Source organism: Scyliorhinus canicula, chromosome 8 (genome assembly GCF_902713615.1).
Source record: "Scyliorhinus canicula chromosome 8, sScyCan1.1, whole genome shotgun sequence".
Taxonomy (NCBI): Eukaryota; Metazoa; Chordata; class Chondrichthyes; order Carcharhiniformes; family Scyliorhinidae; genus Scyliorhinus; species Scyliorhinus canicula.
Genome location: NC_052153.1, coordinates 12,140,954 through 12,153,064, shown reverse-complemented (window position 1 = coordinate 12,153,064; position 12,111 = coordinate 12,140,954). Strand labels below are relative to the sequence as shown.

Below are 12,111 nucleotides of genomic sequence, written 5' to 3'. Positions count from 1 at the left end.
TTGGCCATGATCTTTGCATCCTAACTCTCCACTGGAATAGTACTGGATGATTGGAAGGAGGCGGATGTTGTTCCCCTATTCAAGAAAGGAATAGGGAAATCCCTGGGAATTATAGATCCATCAGTCTTACATCTGTGGTGAGCAAAATATTGGAAAGGATTCTGAGAGATAGGATTCATGATTATTTAGAAAAACAAAGTTTGGCTTTGTGAGGGGCATGTCATGCCTCACAAGCCTCATTGAATTCTTTGAGGATGTGACAAGACACATTGATGAAGGTTGGGCAGTGGATGTGGTGTATATGGGTTTCAGTAAGGCATTTGATAAGGTTCCCCATGGTAGGCTCATTCAGAAAGTTAGGGGGCATGGGATACAGGGAAATTTGGATGTCTGGATATAGAATTGATTGGCCGAAAGAAGACAATGAGTGGTAGTGGATGCCAAGTATTCTGCCCGGTGTCCAGCGGTGTCCCGCAAGGATCTGTTCTGGGGCCTCTGCTCTTTGTGGTTTTTATAAATAACTTGGATGAGGAAGTGGAAGGGTGGGTTCGTAAGTTTGGCGAAGACACGAAGGTTGGTGGAGTTGTAGATAGTGTTGAGGGTTGTTGCAGGTTACAACAGGACATTGACAGGATGCAGAGCTGGGCTGAGAAGTGGCAGATGGAGTTCAGCCTTGACAAATGTGAAGTGATTCATTTTGGCACGTCGAATTTGAATGCTGAATACAGGGTTAAAGGCAGAATTCTTGGAAGTGTGGAGGAACAGAGGGATCTTGGGGTCCACGTACATAGATCCCTCAAAGTTGCCACCCAGGTTGATAGGGTTGTTAAGAAGGTGTATGGTGTGTTGGCTTTCATTAACAGGGGATTGAGTTTAAGAGCCATGAGGTTTTGCTGCTGCTTTATAAAACTCTAGTTGGACCACACTTGGAATATTGTGTCCAGTTCTGGTTGCCTCATTATAGGAAGGATGTGGCTGCTTTGGAGAGGGTACAGAGGAGATTTACTAGGATGCTGCCTGGACTGGAGGGCATGTCTCATGATGAAAGGTTGAGGGAGCTAGGGCTTTTCTCACTGGAGCGAAGAAGGCAGAGAGGTGACTTGATAGAGGTGTACAAGGTGATGAGAGGCATGGATAGAGTGGATAGCCAGAGACTTTTCCCCAGGGTGGAAATGGCTGTCACGAGGGGACATAACTTTTAAGTGATTGGAGGAAGGTATAGGGGAGATGTCAGAGGGAGTCATTACACAGAGAGTGGTGGGTGTGTGGAATGCACTGCCAGCAGAGGTGGTGGAGTCAGATTCATTGGGGACATTTAAGCGACTCTTAGACAGGCACATGGACAGCAGTAAATTGAAGGGGTGAGGTTAGGTTGTTCTGAGATTAGGATAAATGGTCAGCACAGCATCGTGGGCTGAAGGGCCTGCACTGTGCTGTACCGTTCTATGTTCTTAGAACGTTCTTAGTTATCACAAAGCCTGATGAAAGTCTCTCTGAATTGCAGCAGATCAGATTTCTAAGGTCATGTACCCACTGATGCAGCTAAAACAAGGTAAAAGAAAAAAGACAGACTTGCATTTGTACAACGGTTTTTACCAGATTCTCAAAGCGCTTTATAGCTAAGGAAGTGCTTTTTAATTGTAATCGCTGCTGTAATGTCGGAAACATGGCGGACGATATGCACACAGCAAGCTCCCACATAGGTCTTGTGGTGCAGTGGGTAGCATCCCTGCCTCCTTGAGACAGAAGCTCTGGGTTCAAGCCCCACCCCAGGACCTGACAGCCTGACCGCGTTTGTAATGCGGTCAAAGAAGGTGAGTGTGCCAACCTGCAAACCCCTTCCAACATGCCAATGGCTGGCGGTAAGAGCGGGTGAAACTTCCTGGTCATCCATGCTTGATGCGGAGTGGCGCTCCTCAAGCTCTAAGCCCCTGGGCGACAGACATGGGTCCTGTCCCAGGAATTACCAGCTTTGGGAACGGACGGAAGTCTAACCTTCGTGCGTCACTAGGTGCGGGAAGAGAATTGGAAACTCCCACATGCAGCATGCGACCAGCTAATCTGGTTTTGTTTTAGACGTTGGACGGAATTCTCTGCCTCACAGCGCCGCAAACACGAACTGCGGTCGGGCGGTGAATCGGGCGTCCGGCCCAAATCGCGGTCCCGCCTGGCACCAATTCGGCCGCTATGCTCCGGTCACTCACAAGTGGCAATAACAAGGTTTATGTCGGGCACCGCTGGCGGCGGCATGTAAAACCGGCATTTAGATGTGATTAGCGGGTAGGACACACTATGCTCCATACCTGCGCGATGCTCCCCTCCTCTAAGGCAGACGTCTGCTGACGTGAATTACTCCAAATATTTACAAACATGGACTGGGTGCCATGGCAGTGGAGGGGGAGCGGGAGGCTAAACAAAAGCTGAAAAACTACTGAAAATTAGAGGGGGGGTGGGTAGCTGTTCTGCTGGCGGCAAGAGCAAGTACTGATTGGGTGACAAGTCCATGGACTTCGGGTGTCCCCCTCAGGAGAGGGGTGGCCTGGCGACCCCCCAAACCCGCCCACCCACCCGCAACATCTGAACCCACCCATAAGGGGATCATCGAGTGTGCCCACACCCCACCTAATAAGGCAGAGCAGCCCGGAGCCTAATACCCGGCGGCGGCAAAATTCCACGCGGCAGCCTGGCACTGCCATATTGGGCCGTCTGACAGTGTCAGGGTGACACCCAGTGTGCCCATGTTGCACTGCCAGGGTGCTCGACGGGAGGCCCAGGCTGTCAGGCTGGCATTGGGAGTGCCAGGGTACCACCCTGCCCAAAGCCCAGCCACCCAGAGGGCCCCGATCTGCTGGGAGACCCTCCCAAGTGCCGTGGCGGCTGGTCCCTGTTTGTGGAGACCACTTTTTTTTCAAAAAATATACTTTATTCATAAAATCTCTAATAAACATTACAGAACATTTCAAATTGTCTTGACTACATTTCCATCAAAGTTACACATTCACTTGTCTTTCTTCCATTCAATTGGGATGGCATTACACACATATCCCTCTTTATGTTACAGTTCTTTCTTAAATATTTACATTGTCATGTTTCTTTTATACATTGGGGTATTGAAGACCCGGACCGAGGGGTTTTACACTGTTACCCACCCCTCGGTGTACATTTGCTGATGAGACCTTACATAGTGGTCTTTCCCCATTGCGTCTTGGTGGCAGCTGCCCCAAGCTTGAGTGCGTCCCTCAGCACGTAGTCCTGGACCTTGGAATGTGCCAGTCTGCAACACTCGGTCGAGGACAGTTCTTTGCACTGGAAGATCTGCAAGTTTCGGGCAGACCAAAGAGCGTCTTTCACTGAGTTGATGACCTTCCAGCAGCAGTTGATATCTGTCTCGGTGTGTCCCCCTGGAAACAGTCCGCAGAGCACAGAGTCCTGTGTCACAGAGCTGCTCGGGATGAACCTTGACAGATACCACTGCATCTCACTCCAGACTTGCTTTGCAAAGGCACATTCCACAAGGGGGTGGGTGACCATCTCGTTTCCCCCACAGCCACTCCGAGGGAAGCGTGCAACGGTGCTGAGCCTTCGGGTGTACATGAAGAATCTGACAGGGAGGGCCCTTCTCACCACCAGCCAAGTTAGGTCTTGGTGCTTGTTTGTAAGTTCTGGTGATGAGGCATTCTGCCAGATGGCTCTGACAGTCTGCTCAGGGAATCATCCAACGTCCTCCACAGTCTCCTTTTCCCTGAGGGCCTTGAGGACATTACATGCTGACCACTGCTTCATTGCCTTCTGGTCAAAGGTGTTTTTCTTAAAATCTTTCCACGAGGGACAGTTGGTATGGCACGGTCCAACTACTTGGAGCGTTCCGCGGCAATGAGGCCAGGCCCATCCTTCGTAACAGCGGGGACAGGTAGAACCTCGGTATGTAGTGACACTTGGTGCCTGTTTGTGGAGACCAATACTAACCGACGCTCAATCGGGGTCTGCGAGGCGCGGCGGTTTGATCCCGCGCTCTGGGTAACTCCAGCGAATGCATGTCATAGTGCTGCTTACTGCAGCACTTTAATATGCAGATCAGCCAGATAGGAATCCCGCCCATTTTGGGTGGGATCCAGATCACAACATCTCAGGAGATCCCTTTAGATCTCACAGGGCAAGGCGAGCCGGGTAAATCACAGCGATGCCTCAGTTCAGGCATGGCGCCGCATTTATGTTTCGCCCGTAGTCTCCCAAACAGAGAATTTTGCCCGTCAATTGAGGGGTAAATATTGGCCAGGAAACCAGGGAGAAACAATGCCATGGGATCTTTCATATCCAGCCGAATACCAACATGGGACCCTCGTTTTAATATCTGGGGAGGGATTATCCCCTACCCAGCGGGGCGGGGGGCCACGGCGTAGCGGAATGGCGCCAACCACTCCGGCATCGGGCCTCTCCATATTGAGGGGCTAGGTCCACGCCGGAGTGGTTGGCGCCACGGCGAATGGCGCCAAAACCGGCGCCAACGGCCTTTGACGCCCGGCGTCGGGGCTAGCCGAAAGGCCTTCGCCGGTTCGTGCATGTGCCGGTGCGTCAGCAGCCGCTGACGCCACCACCGGCGCATGCGCGGTAGGGGGAGTCTCTTCCGCCTCCGCCATGGTGGAGGCCGTGGTGGCGGCGGAAGAAAAAGAGTGCCCCCACGGCACTGGCCTGCCCGCCAATCGTTGGGCCCCGATCGCGGGCCAGGCCACTGCGGGGGCTCCCCCCGGGGTCCGATCACCCCGCCCCCCAGGACCTCCGGGGCCTGCTCGCGCCACCAATCCCGCCGTCACCAGAGGTGGTTGAAACCACGTCGGCGGGAGAGGCCGACAGCGGAGGGACTTCGGCCCATCGCGGGCCGGAGAATCACCGCCGGGGGTACGCCGATTGGCGCGGCGTGATTCCCACTCCCGCTGATTCCCGGGTGGCGGAGAACTCCGGCCACGGCGGGGGCCTGTGGGGGGTCGGAGAATTTAGCCCCTGATCTGAAAGACGGCAACTTCAACGTTGCAGCACTACCTGAGTCCAGTTCAGAAACATTTTACGACCCCTCCCACTGACAGGAATTTCCGTTCCCGACGAAGTCATTGGGGTTTTGAACAGCTCACAGCATTTTACAGCCCTGCCACTCCCCCACCCCCACCCCCGGCCTAAAATCCCACTCACAGATTCCACCCTCTGCACTTCAAACAACTCAGAGGAGAAAGTGCTTCATCCATAAACACCTTTCCTCAATGGACCTTCAATGATGAAAGAAATTAAGGGAAATGTTAAATCCTGTCAGAAAGCCCAGGGCATGAAAAAGATAGCAGATGGGTTTGTTGGAGCAAGGATAGTAAAGGATTACAGACCCATTGCAGGTAGAAAGACACAAGAAATGGATCAACCGTGATCTACTTAAAGGATGGAAAAGCCTCAAGGGTCTGATCTGTGTTTTCCATTTTTGGGACTGGGCTTTTCAAATTTCTGTGGAGTATATTTTGACCATGAATGTGGTATCCACTCTTTTAAAAATAAATTTAGAGTACCCAATTATTATTTTTTTTCCAATGAAGAGGCAATTTAGCATGGCCAATCCAGCTACCCTGGACATCTTTGGGTTGTGGGGGTGAAACACGCGTAGACATGGGGAGAATGTGCAAACTCCACATGGACAGTGTCCCAGGACCGGGATTCAAACTCGGGTCCTCAGCTTCGTAGTCCCAGTGCTAACCACTGCGCCGTTGTGCTGTCCTTGAATGAGGTAGCCATGTTGAACAGCTCAAGTCTTGCCCGAAGGAAATTGCTTTCTTAAGACAGTCAAGCAATAGCATTGACGGTCAAGAGTTCAAAAGACAGCAAGCTCGGAGCCAATCAGTGCAAGATCCAATGCTCTGGACGTTATTTTAAACAAGCTCTAGATTGATTGTATCACCTCTCAGCATTTTGACTGCAGTCAACGATTTTACTCAAGTACATATCCAGAGATAAAACGATCAATTATAAAGTGACTGAAAAGATTTAGACAACAAAACTCACAGCCTTTGTGTTGTTTATCTCTTAACATAGTGTTAGAAAGACACACACAGATAATCCATTCAAGTGGCCTTCCATTCGCTTTTTCATTAAGGTTTGAACCTTTTGAATGGTCCATCTTTCTCTCAGCCGACGTATTTGAACGCTCGGTGACATCTTTGCTAGTTCCTTGCAATTTATTAAAGTGGCCATTCTCCGGATGGTCAACACCAGGCCTCAGGCATAGTTGCCAAGTTTCTCATCGGCCCAGGTGGTTGCCAGTGCCTCTTTATCGATTACAGCCTAACTTTATCCATTTCAATCACTGACTCGGATGCACAATATCGTGGCCTATGTGTTCCATTGTCGAGATTTGAAAACTCATGGCCTAGTTGCTGATGCATCCACAGCAATTACTGTGGGTCGTTTCAGGTGTGCCAATACCGTTGGGTAAAATGAGCATCGATTTGTTTTTTTGGGCTGAGATTTGTTGATGTTCGCCCCAAACACCATGCTTGATCAGAAATTGGCTAGCTGGAAGAAGACAAAGGGTGGTGGTTGATGGGAAATGTTCAGACTGGTGTCCAGTTACTAGTGGTGTACCACAAGGATCTGTTTTGGGGCCACTGCTGTTTGTCATTTTTATAAATGACCTGGAGGAGGGCGTAGAAGGATGGGTGAGTAAATTTGTAGATGACACTAAAGTCGGTGAAGTTGTGGACAGTGCAGAAGGATGTTACAAGTTACAGAGGGACATAGAAAAGCTGCAGAGCTGGGCTGACAGGCGGCAAATGGAGTTTAATGCAGAAAAGTGTGAGGTGATTCGTTTTGGAAGGAATAACAGGAAGGCAGAGCACTGGGCTAATTATAAGATTCTTGGTTGTGTGGGTGAGCAGAGAAATCTCGGTGTCCATGTACATAGATCCCTGAAGGTTGCTACCCAGGTTGAGAGGGTTGTTAAGAAGGCGTACGGTGTGTTAGCTTTTATTGGTAGAGGAATTGAGTTTCGGAGCCATGAGGTCATGTTGCAGTTGTACAAAACTCTGTTGCAGCCGCATTTGGAGTATTGCGTGCAGTTCTGGTTGCCGCATTATAGGAAGGACGTGGAAGCATTGGAAAGGGTGCAGAGGAGATTTACCAGGATGTTGCCTGGTATGGAGGGAAGATCTTATGAGGAAAGGCTGAGGGACTTGAGGCTGTTTTTGTCAGAGAGTAGGTTACGAGGTGACTTAATTGAGGCATACAAGATGATCAGAGGATTAGATAGGGTGGACAGTGAGAGCCTTTTTCCTCGGATGGTGATGTCTAGCACGAGGGGACATAGCTTTAAATTGAGGGGAGATAGATATAGGACAGATGTCAGAGGTAGGTTCTTTACTCAGAGAGTAGTAAGGGCGTGGAATGCCCTGCCTGCAACAGTAGTGGACTCGCCAACACTAAACGCATTCAAATGGTCATTGGATAGGCATGTGGGCGATAAGGGAATAGTGTAGAGGGACTTTAGAGGGGTTTCACAGGTCGGCACAACATTGAGGGCCGAAGGGCCTGTACTGCGCTGTTATGTTCTATGTTCTGAGAAATTGTCGGTGTGGTCGGTAGTCAGTAGTTTGGAGCCCTCTTTCAACCGTATCAACCAGAATCGACTGTTCCAATCCAGCTTTGCCAAAATGGTACTTTTTGGTAACTTTGCCATACTCTGGGCTAGGGATGGCATTGGGTGCATCTCTCTCTTTCCACTGCTTCTTCCATTGTTGCTAGGTTCTTCAGTGATTCCTTCTTGTGTCACGTTTTCTGCTGTCACCGTCTGTTATCATTGTTGTGAGTCTCAGATGGGGTTTGTCATGCTATTTATAGATAATGCTGGAGGCAAGGCTGTTAGTAAGCTTTTTCTTATATTTAAAATAATACCAATGATGTGCAATACAAACTTTGCATGAGGTTCTACATAGAGCAATCTCTCTCTGTGCTCTGTGGCCATGTAATCTCGCCTCACTGAAGATGTTTAGCACACTGGGCTAAATCGCTGGCTTTGAAAGCAGGCCAGCAGCACGGTTCAATTCCGGTAACAGCCTCCCCGAACAGGCACCGGAATGTGGCGACTAGGGGCTTTTCACAGTAACTTCATTTGAAGCCTACTTGTGGCAATAAGCGATTTTCATTTTTCATTCATGTCGCCTATACATTTACATATTTATACAACATATTTATCAAAATGCTAAATTACTTCAGTGTTATTTTAACAAAGTAAAATTTTAATTTGTATCAAAATATTATTATTTTAGTATTATGTCGCATGTTTAATATTTTAATTAAATATCTTAATTTAAGTAAACAAAATTTAATTTAAGAAATGTATTATTTTAACAACAAACTATTCAAATGTATGTTTTATTAATTATTAAAATTATCATGCTGAAACTAAATCATTTTAATAGCACTTTTGTCTTATGAGTGTTTTTGCAATGACCAGGCACCACTTTAGCACCACTTTGACACGGTCACTATTAAATTTACTCCTTTTTCAGATTAATTTTGGAATTATTACATTCTAGTGCGTTGCAATGATTGAGTCAGTGCATCAGAGAACGTCCAGTTTGTGACTAGTTAAAGATTTATTAAATTGCAATTACGTGGGAAGGAAAACAATCCTAATACTACTAAACTATGAACTGTTAATAACTAGAATATGTGAGTTAACACTAAACATGACGACTCCTAACTCCTTGAGGCTGCAGTATCACAGCAGCACAAGTGGATAGCACTGTGGCTTCACAGCACCAGGGTCCCAGGTTCGATTCCCCGCTGGGTCACTGTCTGTGTAGAATCTGCACGTTCTTCCTGTGGCTGCGTGGGTTTCCTCCGGGTGTTCCAGTTTCCTCCCACAGTCCAAAGACGTGCAGGTTAGGTGGATTGGCCGTGATAAATTGCCCTTAGTGACCAAAAAGGTAAGGAGGGGTTATTGGGTTGCTGGGATAGGGTGGAAGTGAGGGCTTAAGTGGTTCGGTGCAGACTTGCTGGGCCGAATGGCCTCCTTCTGCACTGCATGTTCTATCATGTGGTACATCTCTACTGCCACCTGCTGGTTGGAGGTATGCATGTTAACATATAGAATTGCTTATGCATATCATTAAATATGCCTTCAACATTATGATGGGGTCTGGAAGAAGTTGCTGGGGAGAAACTGCTCCTGTTAGAAGAAGTGTTGATAACTAGAGCGCACACCGATTTCGGGGCATTGGCGAAAGAAGCAATGGAGACCTGAGGAAAACCGTTTTACGGAGCAAGTGGTCAGGATCTGGAATGTGCTGCCAGAGATTGTGGCGGAGGCAGACTCAAACCTGGCTTTCCAAAGTCTATTGGAGAGTTATCTGAAGAGAAAAATATCGGCAGGCTTCCAGGGAAAAGGCAGGTGAGCGGAACCAGCTCGGGTGTTCTTGCAGAGAGCCGACACGGACATGAAAGGGCAGAACGGCCTCCTTCCGTGTTACAACCGTTTTATAATTCTACAGAATCCGATTGCCGAGGGGGAACCTGAAGAAACGGATTTTTGAACCCTGAATCAGCAGTTTCTGAGCTATGAGAGCTGCCCGCTGTACCTGCACGACATTTTGGGATTTTTCATCTACTTTCTCGCACAACTTGGACCTCGTCATGTGCTTGAAGAACCTGTCGGTAAATCAGTTCAAATGGCTCAGATTAACTCGCTCAAGATGTGCTTCTGGCATGTTCTCCCATCGCTGCATGAAACTGAGTGGAAAGTTTTTTCAGCACAGGCAAGCCTTGTGCAGTCAGTACTTCTTTCCTCATGAACTCAGCGATGGGTTTGGGAATTCTGCCCCAAACAGAAGCTTCACTCCAACAAGGGACAGCAGTGGGGCGTGTGCTGCAGTGTCACGAGCGTCCTGAGGTAAAACGCTCCTGGAATAGGCGGTCACAGTTGTTCTATTTCTTTTCATTGTCAAGGCCCACAAGCAATCGAACGCTCTAGTACTCCCAGTCATGCCGAGGTTGAATGCAACCTTGGTGTTTACAGCCGTCCCTTGTGCCAAAATGCCAAACCATGATTCTGCCCGTCTGAAGTTAGTTCCGCTCAGCAGCACAAAAACAACAGTCATTAATTTAGCTGCTTGGAAGAGAGCGATCCCGGGCGGCTGAAAGTACTTGAAATGGCAGGCATGCAAAATGTCAGTTCTCTCTGATACCTATGGAGCGAAAAGCTGCTTTACTGAATGTTGTATTTGCACATTTTCTGATTAATGCTCAGGGCCATCTTGATCAAAAAGAAATGGTTCTAGGCCTGGATGTCCTTTGGCACCTCATTGTTCAAAACGGCAGCAGGCATATGGGTCCCACGACAGAAGCACGCTTCGCTATATGAGATCAGGTTTGACTGTGGGCATCAGAGACTCAGGCGAAATATTTAAAACACTATTAAATTAGTTTTCAGCACTTGTTGGGACTATTTTTGAAGTTGCGCTGCCCCAGCAGTTGACTCACCATGTTCAATGCCGGCGGTAAGCGAGGATACTTCAGCATTGCTGTTCGAAGTGTTCCAAATTCCAACTTCCACCTTTTCCGCTCACCTTCACCTGGCCCAAACCCTGACTCTTCCCTTCCCTCCCTTCGCCTCTCCGTCTCCATTTCTGGAGATAGGCTCTCAATTAACATTCACTGCAAACCCACGTGCTCCCGTCGCTGCCTTGACTACCCTTCCTCACACTCTTGTTTCCTGCAGAGACCCCGTTACCACTTTCCCACCTTCTTCAACTCAGTCGCACCGTTTCTGACGATGCCACCTTCCACCCCAGCGCTGCTGAATTCTCATCCTTTTTTTCTTCGCGGGAGGATTCCTACCCAGCATGGTGGCTGTTGCGTTATGCTTCTTCATGTAGCATAAGCTGCTTCCTTGATGTATACTCTGACAAAGGAAGGTTCAGACTTGGAGATAGGTTTAACACATTTATTGAACAATTAACAATTCTCCTACTTGGGTTCGACTCTCCTGCTAATCTTGCTGTAGTAACTCAGGCTAACTAACCAGTCTGCTCTAAGCCACGTGGTGGGTGTGATGCTTCTGATCTGCCCCTGTTCCACTCCTAAGTGTCGCCTGTGGAAAAGAGAAAGAGCATGTGTGCCCTGTCCTTTTATATGGGTTGCCCCCTTGTGGTAGTGTCACCTTTGGGCGTCTTGACTGCCCATTGGTCGTGTCCTATTCTATATGTTCATTAGCTGTATGTCTGCATGTCATGATGTCTCTGGTGCTCCCTCTAGTGTTTACTTAGTCTTAGTGTATTCACATTAACCCCTTGTGTATTTACAGTGATGCATATCACCACAGTGGACTGGGCCTTCCACTAATATATTCGAACAAGGGGCATGGCTGAGAGCAGGCCTATTGTAATCCTGAGAGAGAGAGCAGGAGACGGGTGAAAACTCTCCTGCACAGGATGTGCATGATCTTCTGCTGCAAAGTAACATTTGATGGAATGGTGTTAAATTGGAGAAAAAAAACTGACTTACGAGCAAAATGTCATTTGAAAAATAGGATGGGCTGCAGTGGCTGGTAGCTCCTGTTAAAAAATGACCTTTGCCAATTGCTGTACTTTTATGTTCTAATAAATGGTAAGCCTTGTAATGACTAAACATTGTGTTTACTCTTGACCTTCTTCCACTTTAACTCTTCAATCCACACTGCTGATGCCTCTGAGGATTTCTTTCCATTTATCCATCAACCTGGAACAGGTTGATGGATAACCTGGGGTCGGCGCAACATCGAGGGCCGAAGGGCCCGTACTGCGCTGTAATATTCTATGTTCTATTATGGCCAGCACGGTGGTGCAGTGGTTAGCACTGCAGTCTCACGGCACTGAGGTCCCAGGTTCGATCCCGGCTCTGGGTCACTGTCCGTGTGGAGTTTGCACATTCTCCCCGTGTCTGCGTGGGTTTCACCCCCACAACCCAAAGATGTGCAGGGTAGGTGGATTGAACACACTAAATTGCCCCTTAATTGGAAAAAATGAATTGGGTACTCTAAATTTTAAAAAAACCTGGAACATTATCTGGATGTCATGAGGTGTATCGTTTTGCATAAATAATTAT

General features: G+C 48.2%; 1 long non-coding RNA gene across 1 annotated transcript in view; it reads left to right on the top strand.

The window, feature by feature from the left end:
• Window positions 1-11,651, top strand: part of LOC119969969 — a 32,390-nt gene extending 20,739 nt beyond the window's left edge. Inside the window, exon 3 of the long non-coding RNA XR_005461494.1 lies at window positions 11,333-11,651. This is a non-coding gene — a long non-coding RNA (uncharacterized LOC119969969). The remainder of the gene's footprint in view (window positions 1-11,332) is intronic.
• The last annotated feature ends 460 nt before the right edge of the window (window positions 11,652-12,111 follow it).